Raw genomic sequence first — 24,301 nt, 5'->3', positions numbered from 1 at the left:
AACCAACAACCCCCCGTCTGTCCAAAGTTGTCCATTCTTGTACATCTCGGCACCTCAAAATCATGATTGGGATCAAGAGGATTTCTTGGCTGGTAATTTTTGCAGGTTCAAAAATAAGAAATGCTGGCTTGTGAAGCTGTTTAAGCACATCTAGAACCTGATTTGGATTAAGCCAAAGGAGCTTTCCAGAAGTCTATGTTTTCTGTTATGAAAGAGAAAATAATATTCCCTAACAGAAGTATAAACTGCTGAGGTGACCTGACTTTGTTAGGATCACTTGGGACATTTCTAAAGGCTGCCTGTGTTTGTTCCCTCTGTTTCATACCTGAGGATTCAGCTTGTTTGCAGAGATGACACCTCTCTGCCCTTCCAAATGGGGTTACACAGCAGGTTCTTTCCAGGGCAGGTTTTGTTTTTCCTTCCCGGCTGGCAGTGGCCTCAATTAAGAGACTCCACACCAAGTCATTGCAGTTGTTCTTTATGCAAAGAAAGAGGCTCACTTTTAAAGAAAGCGTTACAAAAGTATTCTGAAAACTTGGATTTGTGTACTGCTGATTACCTCTTGTAACCTTTTGCACGCTGCTTCTCTGGCTTTACCTGCCCAGTGAGGATATTGTTACTTTCTTCCTCCTCTTTATTTAAAATGTGTGCTCCTAAGATGTTTGGTTATATGGTAACCAGCTTTTCTAACCCTGAACTCCTAGCAGCTGAGCCCCCCCAGAGCATGAGGTTAGATTAAAAAATCACGGCACTTTTTTGATTAAAGGAGGAGGGATTTGTTTTCCTGTGCTGAGGATTTGGAGTATTTAGGGATATGGTCATGCAAAATTGTCAAGATTTTCTTCAAGATCTTGAGGGAAAGATTTATTTCCCCTAGAAGGTAAAATACAAACCAGAACCCCCTCTTAACTTCCACAAAGGAGTGTGTGCTCACCTCCTGAGTGAGTAGGGAAGCAAACTTAAGAAATGTAACTGCCCTCATTGTACCAGGCATGCTGGCAATGTTGAATGTCAGGTGACAAATCCCTTGGGCACTGCTCTAAAATAATCCCTCTTTTATGGTTTCCCTGTTTCTTCCGTTGGGCATATGGTTCCAGATAATGAAAAAGATGAGATGAGTGTTAGCCCAGCATGTGAAACCAAACCTGTACCTTCTCTTGCTGCTTGTGCCTCTGACTCACTTCGAAATGGCATGCTGAGCATAGGTCTCGTCTGTAAAAGCAACTGGGTGGCTTAACATGTATAAAGGCACCCAGGAGCAAAAATGTGCTCATGTGGCAAAAGCTAGACAGGCTTCGTGGTTTTTCCTTTAATCTTAGAATATTCTGTTTGAGCTCAGGCTTCTCTGGGGCTGTTGGCAAGTAAGTGCATGCTCATACACACCGCTACCTTAGCAGGGTGCCCTGGTGCTGGCTGGTTTTGCCTGCACTTGTACTGTTGCAGATTGGCAATTCCAGGAGGCACAGAGAGCTTGCTGTGGTTTTTCTGCTTTCTTTAAAAGCCTGGATTCCAGAGAGGCTTTGATCAAGGTGAGCTTTCCTTCCTGCCCCTGCCTGCATAGCTGGTTTACACACCGTTCGCAGGCAGGGAGCGAGGTCCCTTGCCAAGCCTGCCAGGTTGTAAGCTGCCCCAGTGGGGGATACCAGAGTCCCAAATGCTGTCGGAACTGTGCTCCAACCCAGTGGCTGTTTCCCCTGATAATAAACAGTGTGGTAGCTGGTGAGTGTGGTCTTGGGGCTGCTTTTACCAGAGGGTGCAGGCCTTGCCAGAGAATTTTGGGATCCTGTTCTAAGAATGTGAAAGGCTGTCATCTTATATAAAGTCTTATGCAAGAAATTATTCTAGGGAGAATTCAGAGCTGATTTTTTCCTCCCACCTGTGGCTATCCATTACATTTTGCCTACGTGTTCTTTCCATGCCTTTTTTATTCTTTAGTGAACTTAATACCTAAGCTCCTGAGAACATTAGTAATGCTTGATTGCAGCCCCTGGCCCCTGTGCTCCAGTGCTGTAGCTCTGCTATTACAGAAGCAGGAATGTCCTTGGCCTCCTACTCAGCTACTCTATGAACAGGAAACAACACCTCATTAATATCTTTTACTGACCAGTCATTGCTAGGTGTTGCTTTGTGGAATGAGAGAAGGAAAAGGCTCTTTTATGGTATTTGGCCTATCTCCCGGATATTTATAGACCTACTCTGCCTATAAATAAACTTGTAATGGGAATTGTCTCAGTGCAAGTTATTGATGGACTAAGTATTGTGCCAGCATGGCCTCTGCTCTGAGCTGTTGTGGACTTGATTGAATGAATGCGGTCTGGGCACCTGCTGCACTGCTGATATGGGATGGCGTGTGCTTTGGGGGTGCAGGGAGTGGGCAGCTTGGGAGGAGTGAAGGGGACCCCCATGGGAGCACACTGTCAGGGCCTTGGGTGCACCAGGGAGCACTTACAGCAGATACAGGAGCACAGGAGACCCCCATTTCTGCTGACTTGCGAGCTTGCATTCACTTCAGTCAGGAGGAGCTTGGTACTTATAGGAACTAGTAGGACCTGTGCTCTACAAGTTCTTGCCTGATTCGTGTCCCATACATTAGATTAAATTGATCATGTACAGTGCTGGAAATTTCTGTCTGCCATGGTACATTTTTATTTCTGTGGAGAAACTGACTGATGCTGTACTGTAACAGTAAAGCATAGGAATGCAGGTAACAGCTTTTGTGTATGGGGATATTACACAGCCTAACTTACCTTCACTCTCCCACATACTTCAAATCTCTGCAGGATGAATATCCTTGAATAATGAGTTTCTCTCATTAATTCATCTATTCAGAAGGACCTTCCTTCTGGGGTGAATAGTGACAGGACACTGTAAGCTACTGCATTCTGCGCTTCACTCTGAAAGATCTGCTGGTGTTTCTATGCTAATTGTGCACAAATACTGTACCACTGCTGGGGAAAGGCAGCTGCCTCTGGGTTCAGTATGTCCTAGTGGTCAGAAGTGATTTGCACTTTAATTTTTCAATTTAGCATTAAAGCATTAGTCCAGATACATTCTGAAAGAAAATGACCTTCACTCAAGTTACTACAATACTGTTTCTGCTTGCTTCTTAGAGATCTCATTTGTGACTATTTGCGAAAGGTCTGCATAATAGGTATCTAAGCAAAGGTGGCTAATTTGTAGAGAATACAAGTGGAAAAAAATACACATGTGCAGTCATTTCTGCTGGAGAACTAAACCTAAGAATTGTGCTTATCTGGTGTAGAAATTAGAGGTTGCGGTATGACTTGCATCATGTATGCAGTTGAGGCTGAGAAAATTCAACTCAAAATTTCAATTTTGGATTCTCAAAGAGAAGTGAAAATGGTCTATGGCTAAGGCGTTGCTGGCCCAGAGTTATTTGGTAAATAATATTTGGTAAATAATACAGTGATGATAATTATGCTTAATACAATAAATCAGCTCAGAAGCTTTTGCACAAAATATTTTCAAATTAGGATGAAGCAAACTTAATCAGATTAAATCATTTTCTACCAGTCACTCAACAAGATCTAAGAGGGACTGATTTTAAGTCACTTTGATTTTAAATCAATAAGCTTAAAGTAGTCTTTTAATTCAGTGACTTTAATTGCATTTGTTGGTACTTGCGTTTTATTTTCCCAAATCAGGAGTTGTGGCACTAACTGTAAAATATTTTTATTTGATTGTTGTAATCAAGTAACAAACTTTACATAAAATGTTGGAGGTTTTTTAGCTAATAAGCATATTCTGTATCTGTGTATATTTAAGCATTTATATAAAAATATTTTTTTGCATTCTAATATTCCCATTGTAGAAGATTTAGGAAAAGGCAAATGAAATATTTCATATTCAGGGCATAATTAACTTTATTGTGTCCAAGTAATTCTGGAAGGAGACTGGAACACAGATTCATACATTGAAAACAGACATTCTAAATTGCTTATAATATGACTTAATAGGTTTCCCACACTGAACAAGTTTTGAAATCTTCAGTAAAAGTTGCACTGTACAGAATTCTGGATAACAGTAGTGAACGTGCCAATATAGAAACTCTGTAGGTGCTGACATTTGAATGGATAGAAACTTTCTTAATTCAGGAAATGGTTTGTTGTACTTTATTTATAAAAGGTGATAATGATAATTTAAAGGTGTTTCACCCCATCCTTTCTAAAAAATATTTAGCTACTTTAACTGCTTATGAAAGCTCACTGATTCAGTGACAGTTTTCAATTGCTTAATTTATAGTACTATAGTTAACATTTGTTGGTTTACATTAATTTGAAATATAAATAGGTTAATTTTTTAAAGTATAATGTTATAGTCAGAGAAAGATTTGACTAAAATAAAAACCTCTATTCTAATACTTTGAATAATTGATTTTTCTCTACCTTGTTTACTTATGACAAAAAGAAATTTCAAAAAAGGTAACGCTACCTTATTAAAGATTACTGAAATCAAAGTAAACAAGTAGTCAGCAGTGATTATGGCAAATTGCTGTGGGTGGTTTTGGAGTAAGAGCTCAGGTTTCTAATAGCAATAGAAATCTAGTTTTGCCTCACATTGAAACTAATTTAAGAGGTTTATTTATTGCCTGCCTGTACTTTGAATTGCCAGGATGTATTTAAGCTCTGTGCAGGGCATAAGTGTGTAACTAGTGTTCAGTGTGTGCCTGTTCTGGACAGAGACTTTGTGTGGCAGTAGGTTCTCTCCCTCCTCACACGGTCTAGAGCGTATTTGCAGCCTGGGAAAGTACCAATGAGACATGTGTTACTGGTGGAAAATCCACCTCTGCTTACTTTCTTGCAGCATTAGTCCTGTGAAGTTCAAAGTTATACTTCATGTATGTTGCATCAGTTAGATATGTCAACATCTCTAAAAACTGGAGAGCCATAACTCATAACTCTGATAATTTTTCTTTTTTTTTTTTTTTTTTTTTTTAAAAAAAAGTGTTTAATAAGTTAGTCTATATTCTGCTCCAGTTTTTGCACTGGGAGGTTGAATTGGCAGGAATGATGTTGTTTGCTTCATTTTATTCTTTCCCCTGCTGTTTCTAATGTTGTCACTCTGCAGATTTGATCAAAGAAAGTTTTGAAACCTTTCTTCCTCAGCTTTTAAGAAACTATAACTTTAGATCAACTAAATTCATAAATGTAGAGCCTAACTCTCTCGTGTTTAAAGAAAGTCAGCTCTTCTCAGTGTGTAAACATGTACCTCTTCAATGAGGAATCCAAACCAGAGAATTAGAATGTTTGGTTCATACATAAGAATGCTACAAAGTAACTGTAAAATGATGTAAAATGTGGGTTTTAAAAAACTATTTCATGTATGCTTAACAGAAATGGAACTATAGACTTTCTTTGTCTGCTCTTATTAATGTAGACTTAGTGGAAATGTGAAATTACATTGTGAAAAGACAGGAGATGGGAATATAAACTGGAAATACCCACATCAACTGAGCCCTTCTCAGGCTGACTGAAGTGCAGAAAGTAGGTGAATAGATACACTAATGGATCCGTTTTACTGCCTTAGCTCTAGGAATCTATCCTGGATCAGTTGCCTTCTTTTTTACACTTCCAAACAAAATAATGTCCATCTAACACCTGTGGCAGTTATATGATCCAAACATGTTTGTCCATCTTTATGGCATTTGTACTTTGCTTTCTTCTTACCATCTCCAAATGATGGTCAATTGGCCCCAGTCTCTACTCTTTTCTTCTCCTGTTGATGTATAAGGATGGAGTGATATGACAAACTGGCCAAAACCACAGAAATTTCTGGGGGATAAAAAGAAGACTGGAATATATGTGTGGAGTATTTGGTTGAACATCTTTTGCCTTTATTATTCTAACTGTAAACTCCTATTTTAATATAATTATCATTGCATAGCACACTCTGATCATTGACATTCTATACGATTTCACTATTTTATCTTAATCTTGGGCTCAGCAAGATCACTGGATCAGGATGCTGTCAGATTAAGTAAACTACCTTTGAAGTGAAAGAGTGAATACTGGCAGAAATATTCAAGCTAGGTCATGTATTAAGTTCCTTTTTTCCCCATCTTGTTCCTAATGTTGTGAAGAATTTATATCTGAAGATTGTTTACACTTTTTTGTCTAGCAACTAATCTCCTCATGGACAAGGAGTTACGAGGCATTTTTGCAAGTCCTTCCAGACGCTTGATTTTCTGGCTGCTATCCAAGGTAGTCAACCAATTGCTCCCGATTCCAAAGGAGGTGGCATTCATTGGCTGCATAAGCTTAAAGTTGGGTTGCATCTTTTCTTGTATACAACTTCTATCAGTGTAGGTGACCCTTTATTTTCATTGCACGTTTTATGTCTGTCTGTGGTTTCATCAACTATTTAGAGATACTGGCCTCATCTAAATGTAATAAGTCACTTCAGTTGATAGCTTTAGAAAGGATATTTTTGGCCTAAGGAAGAATTTTCTTTGTCATCACAATAAGATGCAGGAACTCCAGTTTTGCTCCAAGAACCACTGTGGCAGATAATAACCAAATATGTAACACAAAAACACTCTGTGAAGGACAAACTTACAACCCAAGTAAATAAGCCCAAAGGTCTATAACAAACAGGCACCCAAAACAGTGTTGAAGGAAAAGCCCTCTCAATGACAATGAAGTTGTCAACATGCCAAATGATTTCATGATACGCTGTAGGTCTACCTCACCACATAAACATTTATTTATATATGTTACAGACATTATATATGTTTCATATAAGATTTTTAGATGAGGATGATAGGTCCACTGTGTGTCTCTTTAGATATACAATATTAATAGCTCATTGTAATAGCACCAACTAGATCGTTTACAGGCTGGAAGGCCTCCTAGCCTGTTACTCCTTCACTCTGCCAGTCAGATACATAGGCTGCTGGTGAAATGTTTTCTTTTCAGGGGATTTCTGTTACAAAAGCTTCTGTGGTCAATGCTGACCTGAGCAAGAGTTCACTGGACTTCCCCTGCATTTCCTTCTGTACTCCTTTACTGCTCGCACACACAGAGAAGGGACTAGGGATGTAAGAAAGTAACTCCGAGTGTAGTAATACAGCACTGAAATGCAAGAAGAACTCGAAGACATTCTTCTTGGAGAAGGCAAAGCTCATCTAAACAATCTGTTTTGCACAATAAAAGAACTGGGAGTTCTCAGTTACATTCATAAAACTTCTCTCCCAGCTGACATTGATTTAAAGATTAAATTAGTATGTTCATTTACATGACAGCTGAAAGAGTACATAGTTATGTTGATAAGGATGAGAAGTGTTAAGCTAAAAGGGGGAAGTGTCATTAGTAAGAATTAAATCCACTAAGATCAAAATTTAGAATAAATACAAAAATTATGATTAATAATCAAATATCTAAAAATGCATAGTAGTATAGGAAAGGGGAATGTTATCTTTTTTTTTTTTTACAGCTGAAATGCCAACAGACAGAACCTCCTGCAAGGCTATGTGCTGAATGTCTTGCAGGGCTGGGGTTGTGTTGTGGGTTAGCCCCAGCAGGCAGCTCAGCCCCACCCAGCCGCTCGCTACCCTCCCGGTGGGATGGAGAGAGAATTTGAAGGGCAAAATTGAGTAAACTTATGGGTTGGCATAAAACCAGTGTAATAGGTGAAACAAAAGCGCAGGAAGGTAAGGAATTCATTCACTATTTCCCATTGACAGGCAGGTGTCCATTGCTTTCCATCTTTGGGAAAGAGGGCTTCACCATGTGTAACATTTCCTTGGGAAGACAAATGTCATAACTCTGAACATTCCCCCTTCCTATTCCTTCCCTCGGCTTTTATTGCTAAGCACAATGTCATGTGCTGTGGAATATCAGTTTGGTTAGTTGGGGTCAGCTGTCCCAGCTGTGTCCCCTTCGAGCTTCTTGTGCACCCCCAGCCAGCTCGCTGCTGGGGTGGGGTGAGAAACAAAAAGCCATGACACTGTGTAAACACAGCTCAGAAACAGCTAAACCATCTTTGTGTTATCAGCATTGGCTTGGTCACAAATCCCAAACATAGCACCACACAAGCTATTACACAGAAAATCAGCAGTCAAAACCAGTACAGGATAAAATATCCTTTGCCTTTTGACAGTTACAGAGGGCTGAGTATTATAGCCTGTAGCATTAAAAGTGGCTGAAATTGTTACACAAAACTGAAAAAAAATTATTGATTCAAGTCTGGGAACCTGGCTCAGTTTGCTTAATTTTATCTCCTTTTTTTCTGCACCACCTTCACCCCCCATTATGTGCTTTGTTTGATTGGCTTTTTTTTTTTTCTTTTGTTAATGTTGGTCTATAGTATAATGAGTCTATATTGCATGTTTAATTAGGCTTATTTCCAGCTGTGCTGTCACTGGCCATGTTGTATAGCTGTGGATAATTAGTATCTGAAGTCTCCACTGGCATGTGTGAGAAGCCTGAGAAAAGAATCTCAAGAAGCAGGTGTACAAGCGGGATATCACCTCTGATGTTTTACCCCTTGGGTATCAGAGAGGACATAGGTTTTGAAGAAAGTGGTAATACCTTTTATTAGTTGTGAAATATTCAGAATATGGAAAGAATATCAGGGTCATGAGAGGCTCAACTGAGGGAGGAGTAGAGTTAACCTACCTTCAGCCTTTCAGGGACAGAAATGAAAACCACAAAATTATTCAAATTAGAGGCAGTGCTGTATGGAATCCTTTCCTTTCCACATGCTTTCGGTTTTTGTTGCAAGCAGTTTATATTTGGGAACAGTTTCTCTTTTTCTGTCAATAGCTACTTCATGAACGTGCAGTCATAAGGCATTTTTGTAAGGCCTTCTGTGGGTCCAAGGCTGCCTGTGCATGAGTCCAAAGGAACATGGTTTGCACACCAAGGGGCAAAAATAAAAGTGTAAACTGATGGATAGGATAAATATCCTGAATTTTAAAATCCTTCTGCTCCAATACCTCAGTGCGTCACACCATCATCAGCTCCCAGGACAAAAACTTGAAGTCATGGGTTATGAGTTAATTGCTTGCAAGAGGCGGGTAAGTGTGTGTAGCCTGAGCCAGACAAAACTGTATTTAATTCAGCATGATTTACTGGATGTATTGAGGAGGAAGACAGACAGTTTGGGTTTCCTCAGTTTAAACTCTATGACTATATTTATGCTGATAATTAAACAGTCTGAGAGGTTTTTCCCAGATGCTAAGTATGATTTTTTTTTGTGTGTACAGTGCTCAGCTATTGTCACTGACCTGTTTTGGCCGCAGCCAAATAACACTCTTCCCAGACAATTCACATGCACAGCTTGAAAGTTGACAAGAACCAAAATGTTTTGGGCTATAAGAGTAGGTGAAAAAGGGCCAGCCTGTACTAGAGAAGTGTTGGGCGCATTTACCTTCCTGGTATAGACATTAGGTATCCAGTGAATAACATACCTTTGTCAGCAGTCCATGGTAAAATAGTTGTGCAGCTGTCACTTGCCATGAATTAACCAGGGCTGAACCTAATGTGGACTGTGGAAAAGGGTATTTGGGATCATTATATTTGGTTCTGACAACAACATTTTGTGGATCTCAGTGTTATTTTCTTTTTAGAACAGGTAGTCCTCTCCATCGTGTAGTTTGTGTATCATCATCATCTGTATGAAGATGAAATAACTATGTTAGTGGTGTTTTGATTTGGTTTCCTATTACATACTAGTTCTCTGGAAGCTGATCCGGCTCACTGCCTTGTTTCGTATTGGTAAGTGGGAATGGTAGCGGAGAAGTGGGACTGTAAAATTTTGAAAAGAACCTAACCGTTACACTTCTGAAATGCCATCATAATTCCTGAAAAGAGTTTTACATCAGCTGCTCCCACTCCTCTAGTCAGCGGCTCAGTGGGGGGCCACCTCCTTGAACTACATCTCCCACGGTGCAGCCGGCCGCAGCCTTGGCCATCTCCTCCCTGCAGGCTTGGGGTGTCTGGTGCCTCTGAGCAGTCACCTGCATTTTCTGATTCATGTGTGATGATACCTGCTAGGAAACCTGCTTTCAAGCAGTCAGACATTTTTCTGCATAGTATTTTGGTCAAAATCCTGTCTTTCCAATCTTCCCAGCCCTTTGTGATTTCTAAAGAGAAGCCAGCCAGCTCAATTTAGAGGCTTTAACTCTTCACTCACCTCTGAAAATGTTCTGCAGCACAGGAGAAATTCTGCTACCTGCAGCTGATAGGTAGGGAAACAGAGGCATGTTCTCTGATCTGTGGTGAATAGCACAACTTGGGAACAGAGTCCAGGTCATGTGCCCCCCCTGCCAAGTACGCTGGAATAGGTGACTCAGAGGTGAAAGGCCGCAGCTGTGAGGTGGCCAGTCCTCCTTGTTTAGCAGAGATAAAAATTCCTGAAAAGCCTGCCCAGGCTTATGGCAGGTAGTTATGACTTACTGTATGTGAGGGCCTTTATATTAGGCTTTATGTGCCAGCTGTAGTAAGCTCAGATGCCTCTAACCTTGGATTTTAATCTGTATTATTTTAATGTTTCTCCTTGATTTAAATAAGGAATATTCCTAAGTGGAGTAACATGGAGGTATGTAATTTCTTCTGGAGAAAGTGAACTACTGTAAATCCTCACTAGGGCATTGAACAAATTTGTTTAAAAAAAGAAAATTGAGCCCAGAACTGGATTTTCTAATTCAATTCATTCCTGTGCTAGCACAATAGAGCAGTGGCTGCTACTGCATCACCCAAGTTTCCCTGCCTGCAGTGGTTTTGCTTTCCTGCCTCCAGGAACAAGGTACCTCCCCTTCTAACGCAGCAAAGCTAAATTTAGCCCCTGCAGAGTGCACATTTCCTATATTTAGTGTTGTGAAAGTCAGACTTCAGCTAGGAACTGGCTAAACTATGAGGCATTCTGCAATCCAGGAGACAGAAATAGTAACAGTGAAGTGCCTCCTTGGGTTTTCCCCCTCTGGCCAGGCAGCAATGGCAGTGGAGGGGCCTATGCAGGGCCAGGCTTTTGTGAAAAATATGTATCATGGCAGTTATCATGGGATTCCTGAACGTGAGCGGAGCTGCAGTGCCCAGTGCCGCTGGGAGGATGCTGAACATAGCTGCTGGCTTTGTGATGGAGGGAGGCTGCTAGCAGCTCAGCCCTGGCAGCCCAGTGACGGTGATTCTGGCAGCCTGGTGCAGCATCGCCAGGGGCACTGCAGGGGTAATTTAGGCTAGATTTTACTCCTCTGTCCTACAGTTGTCTGTCTGCTTGTGTGTGCAGAAATATGCGTATGTTTGTATATGTTGAAAGGGCCCAAAGCTTGACTAGTATCAGCTTGGCAAGATTTGTAAATCAATATAATACTGTTTGTTAAACCAGGTGATGTATTTGGGAAAGAAATGGGAAATCTGGGTCTCGCATCAGAGCAGGTGATTCAGGCCACAGATACAGCAGTGGGGGTGGAAATGTGTTGCGGCTTTTACTTACGTGGCGCCTGACCAGGTGGATGAGTTGTGTGGTCATGGCGGCACACCGATGGCAGTGCGCATTCCCCCTGCGTGGCACTGCACCGGCCCCTGAGCACAGGGGGCACTGCTAGAAGTCTCACAGCCTGGGGCTTCCCATGTCTGAACTCTAATTCAAAATGTAGGATGTGCCAGCATTGAGCCCTTTTTCTGTTGCCAGTGGAGGTTAATGGAGTTAATGTAAATGGGTATTAAGTGATCACTTTAGACTGCCTCGTGGGTCCTGCAAGCCATGTGATTTAATTCCTGGGTGAATCGGAAAGCACCTTTTGGACAAACATCAGATCAATTTGGTTGAGCAAATTGCTGGGTGGTTTGTTTTTGTTTTTTTTTTTTTTCATTCAAATCTGCAGTCTGTACCTTAAACAAGATTGGATTAAAATTTGATCAAAAAGGCTGGTACATAAGAGACAAGCCTCCGTCAGGGTATTATTCTAAGAGCCTTGTGTGAGCCTGTTTTCAGAAGAAATGTAAATGCTCTAGGAAGAGAAGTATGTAGGGCTAGAAGATTCCTGAAATGATCCCCTGCTATCATAGCCATCAAGCCATACAATGATAAAACTTTTCTAAACTGATCTTGTTATTTCCTAAAAATAGCCATGGCTTTTTGCCACCTGTACTCCTCCTGGGAGGCTCTTCCAGAATAGCACAGGTAGAACCATTTTCTAATCTCCAGCCAATTTTTATTGTGGCTTGCTCACTCCCATTTTACTCTCATTTGTTCTTGTACTATTTGTTCTTCTTCCTCCCCAAATATAAATACACCTGGGATAATCATATTTGGTGCCAGCCTTTGCTTGGCTGGGCTAAACAAGCAGAGCTCTTCAAATTGTAGATTCTGAAATAGGCTATCAAGCTTCAGGACCGTTGCCACAAAGCATAAATGCTTCCTTCCCCCCCCCCCCCCCCCCCCCTTCTTTTACCCCTCTGTCCATCAGAGAACATTGCACAAGTGGGGTTACTGTGGCATGGGGAAAATTTGCCGTGATGTCTTTTTATGAAACGTGGCATCAGAGTAGTTTTGAGTCAGAGCATTGCACTGAGAGAAACATTTTATGATGCCACTTGCCAGGTACTGGTGTAGATGGGCCATTTTCCTTTTTTAATACCTTGATTTGTAATTATTTTTATGCAGAATAGCTTAGTTGCTATAGAGAAAATCATACCGTTATAAGCCAAGGAGCATGACCATTGAAAACCATTTGAACAAAGCAGCAAGAACAGAGGAAAAAAAGAGCAGAGCCTTCAAAACATCTCAAATTTTCCTAAATTTTCTGAGAGATGCAAAAGCATGTAAAAAGTCTTCAGGGCAGCATTCGCACAGTTGCTTCTTACATACAGGCTGGTGCTTGGAAAGGGTAAAATGTTTCCAGTCTTGTGACAGTATCCCAGACTGGAGTGAGCCCTCTGTTCCTTTTGCCTCTGTCTCCTGGCTGAGCTTCCACACATGTAAAGAGTTGCCATTGATGGCTTTTGACCACTCCTTTCAGCTGGGCACCAGCAGTATGGAGCTGGCAGGCAGTGAAAACTGAATCTGTGTAGGAATGAGAAAAGGGACACATGTCAGAAGAGCAGGGCTGAGTCCACGCAGCAAAGGAGAGCTCGTGGCTGAGAACAGCAGTCAGTAACCACTGCTGTCCATGGAATCGTGCAACCTGAACTGTCTTGGGGTGGGGGGTGTTTACCGCACACTGCGGCCACAAAGACAATCCCTTGCTACTCAAGTTCCCGTTTAACTTGTCTGTTACCCATAAAGCACACTCTGACTTGAGCATTCATGCTTTAACACAAGCATTAAGAATATCTTTTAGAGTGTATCTATTTTGACATCCTTTGGCCCCATGTTCAGGGCAATGCTTTGATGATAAAAGGGGAGTGAAAGGGCATTTATTTTAGCTGGAGGCCAAAAGCTGCTACAAAGGAATGGGAAGGGGATTTCATACTGAAGGTAATCAGAGGAGATGAAGTACTTAAATGAAGTGAATGCTTCACTGCACTTAGAGTTAATGCTGAATTTCACTGGTCTGGGAAAAAATGCTGAAATGTTGCTGCTTAGATTTGTGTTAATAATTTTTTTACATGCTACTAAATGACCCAAATCACTTTGTCATGGGAACAGAAGAGTAATGATCCCACTGGTGTCCTGAAGACTCTAGGAAAAGACTCAGTACAAAGCAAGCCACCTCTATGCTATGTGACAAGAAAGTGTGTAAATGATTTAATATTATCTCACTGGTAGATCCAAGAGCCAAAGCAAATGGAGGCCTTGTTGGGCAAACGGTGCCCAAGAGCTAGAGTCACAGCTCCAGTAACTTGTAGTCTGAACAAATGCAATGGAGAAACAAGGGAGGATGTAGCATTGAACTAAATGGGAGGTGAGGAGTGATAGCAGTGTGGTACACTGTGGGAGCATCTGCCACTTCAGCAATATTCACAGCTCACAAGCAACCTTACCTCCTGCTTCTAATCAATCTGCACTTAAAGGTGATGGAAACTAAGTGCAATACAGCTGCTTCTGTAGCAAAGAGTCTAACAGCAGTGGTTGCAGGCAGCTTCCTATGGCCTGGCTGGGTGGCAACTGCCAAAGTGATGTCTAAAAGCTCAGCTCTCAGAGCCTGTATAGCCCTGTCAGCGCATTGCCATGCCTCAGCTACAGGGTGCCACCTGCCCAGGGCCATCTGGGAGCTCCCTGTGGCACAGAGCAGAGGTGCTCAGGGAGATCTGGCTAGGCTGCACCCACCTAGGCCTCAAGCTTTTGCTGTTTCTCTGTATCACGTGACACTAAAGTGGTGGTGAAAACCAGCTCTGTTGCCAAATTCACAGTGACTCTAAAAAGGCCAGAACTGCAGCCTGGCAAGGTATTTAGTAGTGCCATCCTCACAGCCATAGCCCAGGTAGCCAAGGGATGCAAAACTCTTTGTGATTCTTTTTCCCTCTCATGTTCCTAATTCACCTGCTAACTAGCTACTGAGTACCAGTTGCCCTTTTTCTGTCTCTCAGGTACTTAATTCTGCTGCCAAAACGTCTCCCTCCCTGGCAGGCAACATGAGGGAGGATGGCACCCCTCTCTCCTTCCCCAGATGGTCATTGCTGTCTTCTCAGCTACCAACTGCTGAATGTGAAAAGAATCATGACATGAGTGTTGACATAGTGAGAGGCTGAGAAATTCCCTGGCTTATAGTACTGTCCTCAGCCCGACCTTCCTCTTCATCTATATTTTCGTTTGCCGCTCAGGGTGGAGGAGTGAGGCCGTGAGTCATCCTGGGGGCTGATGACTCATATTTTCAGTTAGAGCCGTCAGCATGCTGAGGGTTTCTTGAGGCTCTGCCCAAGCTTTCCTGCCTGAAAGCTCAGCGGAGGGAGGGGACTCTCTCCATCAGGGGTATGCACATGGGTTTTCCTCACTCTGATTTCTAGCCCCTAGTTGTCTTTTCTCTATTTCATTGTTTCCTACCTTCCTGGTAGCTTTTATCTCCCCTACAATCCACCTCTGTGCTTTTTGGTTCCTGACTGAATCTGCCTGTTTTCCATATATGCTAACATTTTCCTCTAATATCCCGTATTCTTCTGCTGTTGGAGAAAGCCTGCTGGTATTTACCGTCTATATGAGATTGCTGCTCTACTGCGACTTGAACAGCCTGTGTCAGTGTGCTTTTGGTTGTGCTAAGAAAGACCGCGTTCTTTTTAGTGTTCTGTTGCTAAAATGCACGTGTTACTGTATGCCATCCCTTGCAGCTGGTATTGCCATGGGTTAAATGGGCTCCTTTCCAACTGTGCATCTGTGGTTCTTAAAATACCCATCCAGTCCCTAGTTGAGGTTTACATATCATCCATGGTGACAGGCTGAAGCAGCTGCTAGGCCCAAGCATCTCCTCTTTTGAGGTTCACCTTCACATCAGACTACAGTATCAAGCAGCAGCACATGTGGGATCTCAGGGAGCAATGGCAGCTAGGAAGTTGTCCATGCCTGAGGCAGGGTCTGGTCCAAAAGGAGATGATGGGAGACAATCTTGAGATGGTTGGTGAGAAGTTGCAGGAAGGATTCTGTAAGCCATGTGGTGATATTGGAAGGGTATCTAAATGAGAAGGGCAAATGAGAGGTGCAGTATGCTGGGGCAACTGGAAAAGAGGACAGCATTGGAGGGTAGCAAAAAAAGTAGTTGAAATAACCCTTCCCAGCTCCTTTGAACTGAGGAATTCTGACCTTCAAAAGCACCAAAACACAAACACACACAAAAAAAGAACTTATTTGTTTTGTCCACTGTGTGACTGATGTGTTGGCAATGTTTTGTTGTCATTCTGCATGGCTTTTAATTAACGTTACCTAGAAAAAGTAAGGGGCAAAAATGATTCACTATGACTGAGTTCTAACCATGGGGGAGTTCATAGGAAAACCAAAAGTGTCATGGATAAGAATGGAAAGCCAAATCAGGTTTTTCTCAGTCTTTTTGGTTCCTTCTCTATTTGTAGACTTTTTAAACAAAAAACATAGAAGGAAGTGATGCAGGTGAGTTATGGTTTAGTTCAGTCATTTTTTTCTCTGATTGCTTTCCTTTTTCCAAATTGAGAAGAAAAAAGAGAGAAAGGAGAGAAAAGTGAAAAATAATTCAGTTGGGGTTTCTTAATTGAAACACAAGCTGAATTTTTAATCTCACTACAAATTTTCTCCGTAATTTTGATTTTTTAAGAAAGCTGAAGATTTTGTTTGTTGGAGAAGCAAACCAAGCCCCTATGAATTGAAAGTTTAAACCACTCTGTGCTTGACAGAATGAACAAATGGCTCCTGTTCTCTTCACATGCCTTTGCTTCAGCAGATTTTAAAAGATGCAGTATACATAAAGAAGACATAACTACACCATTTACCAAACTACAGTGCACCTCACATTTTGTGTGATAGGTTAAAAAGCTTGTATTTCATCTGAGCCAGCTCACGCGTGGATAATAAATAAATGAGCTGCTAACAGGCTATCAAGGATGTGAAGCCACTCTGCACCCTTTGTCTAATTATGAAGTCTAAAAAAACAGTATCAGGCTGGGAAGTGTATATACATAGAAGTTTTCAGATCAAAGTGTCCCCAGAAAAAAAAAGATTTGCTGAGAGAAAGTAGCTTCCAAAAAACTCTGGATAGTTGCTGTGTTCATGGAGCCAAGCCCCCTGGAAGCTGCCAGCCATGTTTGTGTCTTTTGGCACCTCTGCAACATACATAAATAGCTGGAGACCTTTCTGCAGCCAGGAACAAGTGGATGAGAAAAAGACTCTGTTTCTAAATTTGAAAAGAAAGCTGTAAACAACAGGCATGCTGATTGTAAGTATGCCAGGGGACTTCAGGAGTTTGCCCTTTGATCCTCTCTGCAGGCAAGGTCAACTTCCCCTCTGTTTTTTGTAAACACAGACGGTGCATGAACAGTCTGGGACTGCTCTTTCCTGAGGACCAAATCCCAAACCAGGAAGAGGAAACTTATCCCAGTGCTTTAATAAAGTGTTGGTTACCAGTTGTCCAGAGTGGCTGCCTTAACAATACATGGTCCTGCTGTGCAGTTCCTCTAGTCAATCTAGCCTTTGAAGAGGTCAGGCAGGGTTATTTTTAGGGGAAATCAGAGCAATAAATAAAGATCTTAAGCCATGGGGCACAGTGCTAAGTTAAGTAAATGGCAATTTACTACAATTTGAGTGGTGAAAGAGTCCACATCCTACCCCTCTCCAGGACCGCCATGTATTTGGCATCTGGCCACGTGAATTTGTAACAGATATAAGATGACTTTGCTGTTCCCTAGTGTTATTCAAATGCCAGCCATATTTCCAATTTCCATGAACTCTACACACGCTACACAGTGGGCTGCAAATTCTGTTGATGGTGCAGTTTTAACTGCTTCGGATCCAGTCAGGAGAGAGCGGTGTGGTCTACTCAGAGAAGCAAAGCTGTATGTTAAGCTATCTTTTCCAAGATTTCCATTATTTAACAAGTTGGGGTCTCATTTTAAAGTGGCTTAGTTGTTCTTAACTGAAGATTTTGCTACATTATTTTGCAGAATTATTTGTATCATTTCATAGGATCATAGAATAATTTATGTTGGAAAAGACCCAAGATGCCACGTCTACACATTCATGTATTCAAAGAGAAACATAATCCAACAAGATAACTCAGGACTTTTCCAGCCACAGTATTATCTCAATGGCATTTTAGTTCCTTTAGAAAAAAGGGTTGTATAGCATGCTAGGAGCACAACTGAAGGCAGTGGCTACCTAGGTGGTATTGTGCATCACTGAAAACTAGAGCTGAGTAGGCACCTGCATGTGGTGCATTTCACACCTCACAACCACTGGAATAACTTTTCAATTGTTCCTTACTGCAGGCAAGGTTGTGAACTCCAGAGAAAACATAAACCAATGCCTAATCCCCAAAATTGCTCAAGGTACTTCAGTTATTAAGCCTTTTGGCTGCGTTTTGCTTGCTTTTCTAGCTCAGTGAAGTGATCCTTTAAAGTTTTCAGCACTGGCTGTAGCTCTGGCTACAGGCACTTTTTGTAGCTTTTTTTGCTGATGTATTTCAAATACTACTTTTCAGAATCATTTCCATGAGTTTTCTACTTCAATCTTTGTAAAGCTGAGTAGCAGATGATCAATTTTTATATCCATTTTTTATTTTGGGCTCTGGGCTTATTGTAGGAAAGAAGGGCTCATTCTATGGGTCACCAGAATGTTCATCGTGGCACTTTATATTCTGCTATTTGAGAGGATGTTCCTTCCCGTGTCTGGCCAGTCACATTTATCCAACTGCTTTTTGCAGCATCCACAGCCCATTTATTACAAATTGTCCAGGAGTATTCAACTGTTTGTGCAAAGCATGTTTTCCTTAGAGTTCTTGTTGTGGTTTAACCCCAGCTGGAAACTAAGCAGCATGCAGCTACTTGCTCGCTCCCTCCTGGTGGGATGGAGGAGAGAATTGGAAAAGTAAAAGCGAGAAAACTTGTGGGTTGAGATAAAGACAGTTTAATAAGTAAAACAAAAGCTGTGCGTGCAAGCAGAGTAAACCAGAAGGAATTCATTCATTGCTTCCCATCAGCAGACAGATGTTCAGCCATCTCCAGGAAAGCAGGGCTCCATCACACATAGCAGTCACTTGGGAAGACAAATGCCATAACTCCAAATGTCTCCCGGATCCTTTTTCTTCCCCCAGCTTTTTATGCTGAGCATGATGGCATATGGTTTGGGAGATCCCTTTGGTCAGTTGGGGTCAGCTGTCCCAGCCGTGTCCCCTCCCAACTTCTTGTGCTCCCCCAGCCTGCTCGCTGCTGGGGTGGGTGGGAAGCAGAAAAGGCCTTGGCTCTGGGTAAGCACGGCTCAGCAATGACTAAGACATCCCTGTGTTATCGATCCTGTTTTCAGCACAAATCCAGGACACAGCCCCATACTAGCTGCTGTGAGGTAAATTAACTCCATCCCAGTGAAAACCAGCACAGAACTCCAGTCTTTTAAAGGTTTTGCTTTTGCTTATCTTTTTCACAACATTCTTGGAAATGGCATGGTGCAGTTCATTGATCACACCTGTCACTGCAATAAACTCAGCTTTATCCATAGTACGTAATAAAGTTTAATAACATACACAGCAGGGTCTGGACACTACCAATGAGATCAGTTTCTCTGTTTCACAGGGGAGCATTGTTCCTCCTGCTTTATAGACAGAGAACAGCACCTTGAAGAGATGAACAAGGAAAACATGGGAAAACCTGGTTTGTTTTCTGAATACTTTTTTTGTTGTCCAAATCAGAGGACAGTCCTGCCTTGCTGACATTCCTCTGGTGCCATGAATTGCAATGTACTTAATTACCAAGTAGCAGTGTTCCTCCGTGCAAGAATATTTTGTTCCCAAATCTTCCTCACATCAAGACACAAGAAATAACTGTGTGGATGAGAGAGCTGTTACTTTAGAACAGCTGTTGAAATGCACATAAACACCCTGCTGAAATTGTTCTGGTTATTTTGCATATGATTTACATTAGTAAGAGGCTTTAATAACCATTTCTAGTTTGAAATTTCAGCTCCTGTTTACAGCAAATGCTGGTACAAGTTGCAGTAGATTAGAGTGGTTCCAGAACACTGTTCTGCTGTTTACCTGCAGAGAGTAGAGCTGGCTGGGGGAAGGCTCCCTCTGGGACACGTAGTGGAGGACACTTCTTAGCTGTTGCCTGATGAATTTTATCCATTTTGTCCTCAAAGCTCCTACTTCCTACAGCTTCCTGATGCCCTCTGTGCTGGGCATTAAGGTGGCTTCAATTACATTCCTGGTGAAGAGTTTCTGTATTAGCATAGCTGACGCCCAGTGGGTTTTTTTCGTTGTCATAACAAGGCAAGTATCAGGGCAGTGGGGAGACGAAGCTGTTCCCTGAGGGCAGGGCTAGGCTAAAAGTGCACTGTGTTGTGACTGAAACATATCTGACGTGTGGAAAAAGAGAGGGCTGCCATCTCTGTGATGCTGCTGCTCTTCTTAAAAGAGGATACTTTGTTTAAATGACTGACACGGAAATATAGAGACATATCAGAATGAGACATACTGCATTTTGGACATTCAGTACAACTGCAGGGAGACTGTATGGGATGACGTGTTAGCAGTAGAAGCACATGTACACACCAGAGTGGTTATAAATTTACTCAGTGTGTTGACCTTTGTGGAGACACACCAGTTAGCAGTGGATGATGGCTTTGTCAGAAGTTCTTTAGTTTCTAATGTAAAATACTCAATTAAGTATATATTTGATGTCTTCTATTTGCTCCATGCTATTTTTTGTTTGTAAAGCAGTTTAATTTCCTAGAGCTAGTAGTAAAACACACAACATTTCTCTGTCCAAAGAAATCTAAACTCCTTAGCAGTGTTACTGTAGCAGCACAGCTCTATGGTTGTCCACCTGTGTTGTAGGTACAGGGTGAAAATTCAAAAATTTCTCATTTGCTAATGGTAGATTGTTGGGGATTTTTCAGACTTTAAGGTCTTGGTGATGATTTCTGAACAAATACCTCAGGTTGAAGATGGACCTCAACACCTGGGGAATATGATGGCAACCAAAAGCGCAGTGATTTTGCACTGAACGCCCTGTAAGACCAGGCTCAAACCATCTCTGGCTTCACTGACACACAGGATAATCCCCTCGCCTTGTGCCCGAGAAGGCTGAGCAGATACACCTCTTTGGTGGTGCTGGAGGCCAGCAGAAACACAGCCACGTAAGTAAATAGTGAATGTTGTTAATAAAGGTTGTTGATATGTTTTCCTTATTAGTGTGCGCATGGCTTCTGTCACATCCCTTGTAACTGTTTGTTGTGGAAGCTGGTTGCTTTCTTTCCAGTACCCCAACTCATATTTTTTTTTTTAGCTCTCAGTCATGGACTGAGAAAATGGAAAAATATGTTGCCCTCTGGATTTGGTGCCAGTGCCAGTGTTTGGCAGCGGGAGCACAGGGTGGCCCCTGTGAGGCACTGGACACAGCCGGTTCCAGCCGGATGCAGCCGCCCTGCCGCAGGGTGAGGGGAGGCGCCTCAGGGAAAGCCTGTGCAAGCAAGGGCAAAACGCTGCTCTGCAGTGAGGAGCGAGGGGAAAAAGTGTGAGAAGCAGCCGTGCGAGCCCTGAGGTGAGGGCAGGAGGACGGGAGGAGGTACCCCAGCGGTCTGCAGCCCTCAGCACTGCACCCCGCGGGTTCCATTGGGAAGGCTTTCTCCATGGTCCTAAGAGGTTGCGTTTTGAGAGGAAATGTTACGATCTAAATGTGTAGACTGCTGCTGGGCTGTGTCTGGGGCTCAATTTTCCACCTTAAACCAGCTGTTAGCATCTTGAAGATCATCCAGTGTAGAAACTGGGAGTCTGTGAGGCTGAGAAGGGATAGAGATGTAAGGGCTAATGAGTGGGAAACTGTCTTGTGTGTTTGTCTGGTACCGACATGGCTGTGCAAGCAAATACTCCCTTCTGATCGACCCAAAGTAATGAAATAATGGTCTTTGCCGTCTCTGTGGTTATATCACTTTATTCTCTTTGCAGCATGATAGGTAAGGCTATTACACAGAATGAGAAAGACACAGTTTCAGTCTGTTTTCTGAAGGTGTTCGGTCAGCTTGGCAGCCGGGGCCCTCAGAGGAAGGACAGTTTAATGCCTTCTCGCATAAGGGCGATACACCTATCTAAACATATCTTTTTCTGTGTTTTGGAACTTGCAGCTGTTGCTATACCAGAGGTCCCAAAGTTTTTTCTCAGTGATTTGAATGACACTTTTTCAGGGCTCCCGTCTTTGTGGAGAGATGCAGGCTTCTGAGCAATCTAGATGGCTTCCTTCAAAAGTTGCTTTGGGGGGTTAGTCACATGGAAAACTGCTCTTCTCAAGGTGCTGTGTTTTTCAAAGCAGTGACAGGATTTGTGATAATGAGAGAAGTGCAAGGAAATGGGGAGTGAGGGGAATTAGATTATCACCCTATGGGGTCAGGCTGGCTGGCTGGGAATGTGTCCAACACAGCAGAGGACCAGTAGGACACTGCAGACTTCTTCCTGATTGCAGTCTGAGCACTTTGTGGCATGTAAAATCCTTGCTCCTTCAGTGAAGTGGTTGCTGATGCTGAGAGCCCACCCAGATGCAGATAGAACCCATGGAGTAATTCCGTGGAGTCTCAAGATTTTGGAATGGCATTCTGCATTTTAGTAAGTAAAAAAAAAATGAAACCCAGTCACACCCAAAGAGTCTGCTTGGGCCAGCTGAACATGATAAATGACAATGTGACAGAATTGGGTAGAGGCTAAGAAAACAAGCATTTTGTGAAGCAAGAAAAGAGGGTATCATCTGGGTCAAAGGGAGAAGGTAATGGGAGGATAAATTTGAAAGATGGAGGACAAAGGTGTCGTGGTTTAACACCAGCTGGCAACTAAGTACCACACAGCGTTCACTCATGCCCCACATCCCTGCCCAGTGGGATGGAGAGGAGATTCAGGGGAAAAAAACATAGAACTTGAGGGTTGAGATAAGAACAATTTAATAATTGATAGAAAATAAAATTTTAATGATTATAATAATAATAACGAAAAAGAGAGGGAAGGGGAGAGGAATAAAATCCAAAGGGAAGGAAAAAAACCCCAAATGATACACAATACAGTTGCTCACCACCTGCTGAGCGGTGCCCAGCCGTTCCCCGAGCAGCGATCAGCAGGCCCTGGACAGCTCCCCTCAGTTTATATACCGAGCATGACGTTCTATGCTATGGAATATCCCTTTGGCTAGTTTGGGTCAGCTGTCCTGGCTGTGTCCCCTCCCAATTTCTTGTGCCTCTCCAGCCGTTTTGCTGCAGGGCCTGAAGAAACCAAAAAGTCCTTGACTCAGTATAAACATTACTTAGCAACGACTAAAAACATCAGTGTGTTGTCAACATTATTCTCAAACTGAATCCAAAACACAGCACTGCACCACGTATTAAGAAGAAAATTAACTCTATCCAAGCTGAAACCAGGACAAAAAGTTTACCAGAGAAAGGCTGTCCAAAAAGAATGTGTTTGTGCAATTTTGTTTTGATGAGCTCTTACAGATGGGCCTCAAGGTTTCTATCTAGTTTATTGTAACAATCTAGATGAGCTCAACAGTTAATCTTCACCTAGCAGTCAGCCACTGACACTGTGATACATTACAGGGAGAGCCTGTTTTTAAAAAAAGTGATTTATTGAGAGCAAGACATCACAAGCCTGTGTCAAAATAAAAAAGGAACAAAGAAACTGATACATTTGCAACTTCATATTCCCATCAACCTAATTACAGAACCTCCTCTTTTAAGTGAAGGCTGTCATGTTTTTAAACACACTTAGACCCCTAAGGATGCATAGAGGTGCCTCATGGCATTTGTGAAAGTATCTGCATGTCCTACTTAAGAGCAATAGGTTAAGTAACTTTCATTTTCTTACTTGCATTTTGGATGCTTAATTTTTTTTAAAAAAGCTAATGCTGGAAGGTCAGATATGTCACATTTTGTGTTTATTTATTTATTACTAATGTGTACCTGTGGTCACAAGCATTATTTAAACATTTTCACCATATTTATAGGCATCATACAGTATGCATGCCACAGAATGGTTTAAATTGACTTTTTTTTTAAAAGGAATTTATAAAGATTATTTCCTCCCTACTTTTCAGTTCTCATATAAAAGCTATAAACAATACAGGGTATTGTAATAGTGATATCTAAAGTGTTTATTGATCTGAATCTGGAATGACTTTTCTCTACTGTGATTTCCTTTCTAAAGAATTATCCTTCTCTTCCAGAGAGCTTTGATTTCCCAGTGATGGATTATTCATGCTTCTTATAAATATTGGGTTAGACTAGTCACGGAAATGAAACATCACCTTTAACAGAGGTGAGCAATCAAACAAATGGAGTACATGTTGCAGAATGCATGGATTGGAATACATACCAAATAGAACAAAATTATTAACCAAACAGTTGTTTTTCTTTTCTCATTGCTACTTGGTTTTTTTCTATTTCCTTCCTTCTCCTTATTCATATTTCCTCTTCTTTCTCTTTGCCTTCTTCCTTCCTGCATAGATGGAGAACTACATTTGTAAACTTTGATTCAGCACAGGGCTTAAATGCAAAACTTACGCTTATTGCCAGGTCAAAGTAGTAGGTCTTAATCTCCCCTTATTCATGCAATTTGGTGAAAGGAATTGGAAAGAATATGGGTTACATTGACACTAGAGGAAGAACCATCACTTTTTGTAGGCAACCATCAGAATTTTGGGATGTTTTCTGTATGTAAGCACAAGATGAATTACATTCTGTTACCAAAGGCAAG

At 41.9% G+C, this 24,301-nt stretch overlaps 1 long non-coding RNA gene across 1 annotated transcript in view; it reads left to right on the top strand.

The window, feature by feature from the left end:
* LOC308066435 overlaps positions 1 to 24,041 on the top strand; it is a 52,999-nt gene extending 28,958 nt beyond the window's left edge. The window contains exon 3 of the long non-coding RNA XR_013929154.1: positions 20,470 to 24,041. This is a non-coding gene — a long non-coding RNA (uncharacterized lncRNA). The remainder of the gene's footprint in view (positions 1 to 20,469) is intronic.
* Positions 24,042 to 24,301: the final 260 nt, after the last annotated feature.

This window comes from Falco punctatus (genome assembly GCF_963210335.1).
Source record: "Falco punctatus genome assembly, chromosome: 6".
Lineage (NCBI taxonomy): Eukaryota > Metazoa > Chordata > Aves > Falconiformes > Falconidae > Falco > Falco punctatus.
The sequence above is the reverse complement of the archived record's forward strand: the minus strand, read 5'-3'. Positions and strand labels throughout refer to the sequence as shown.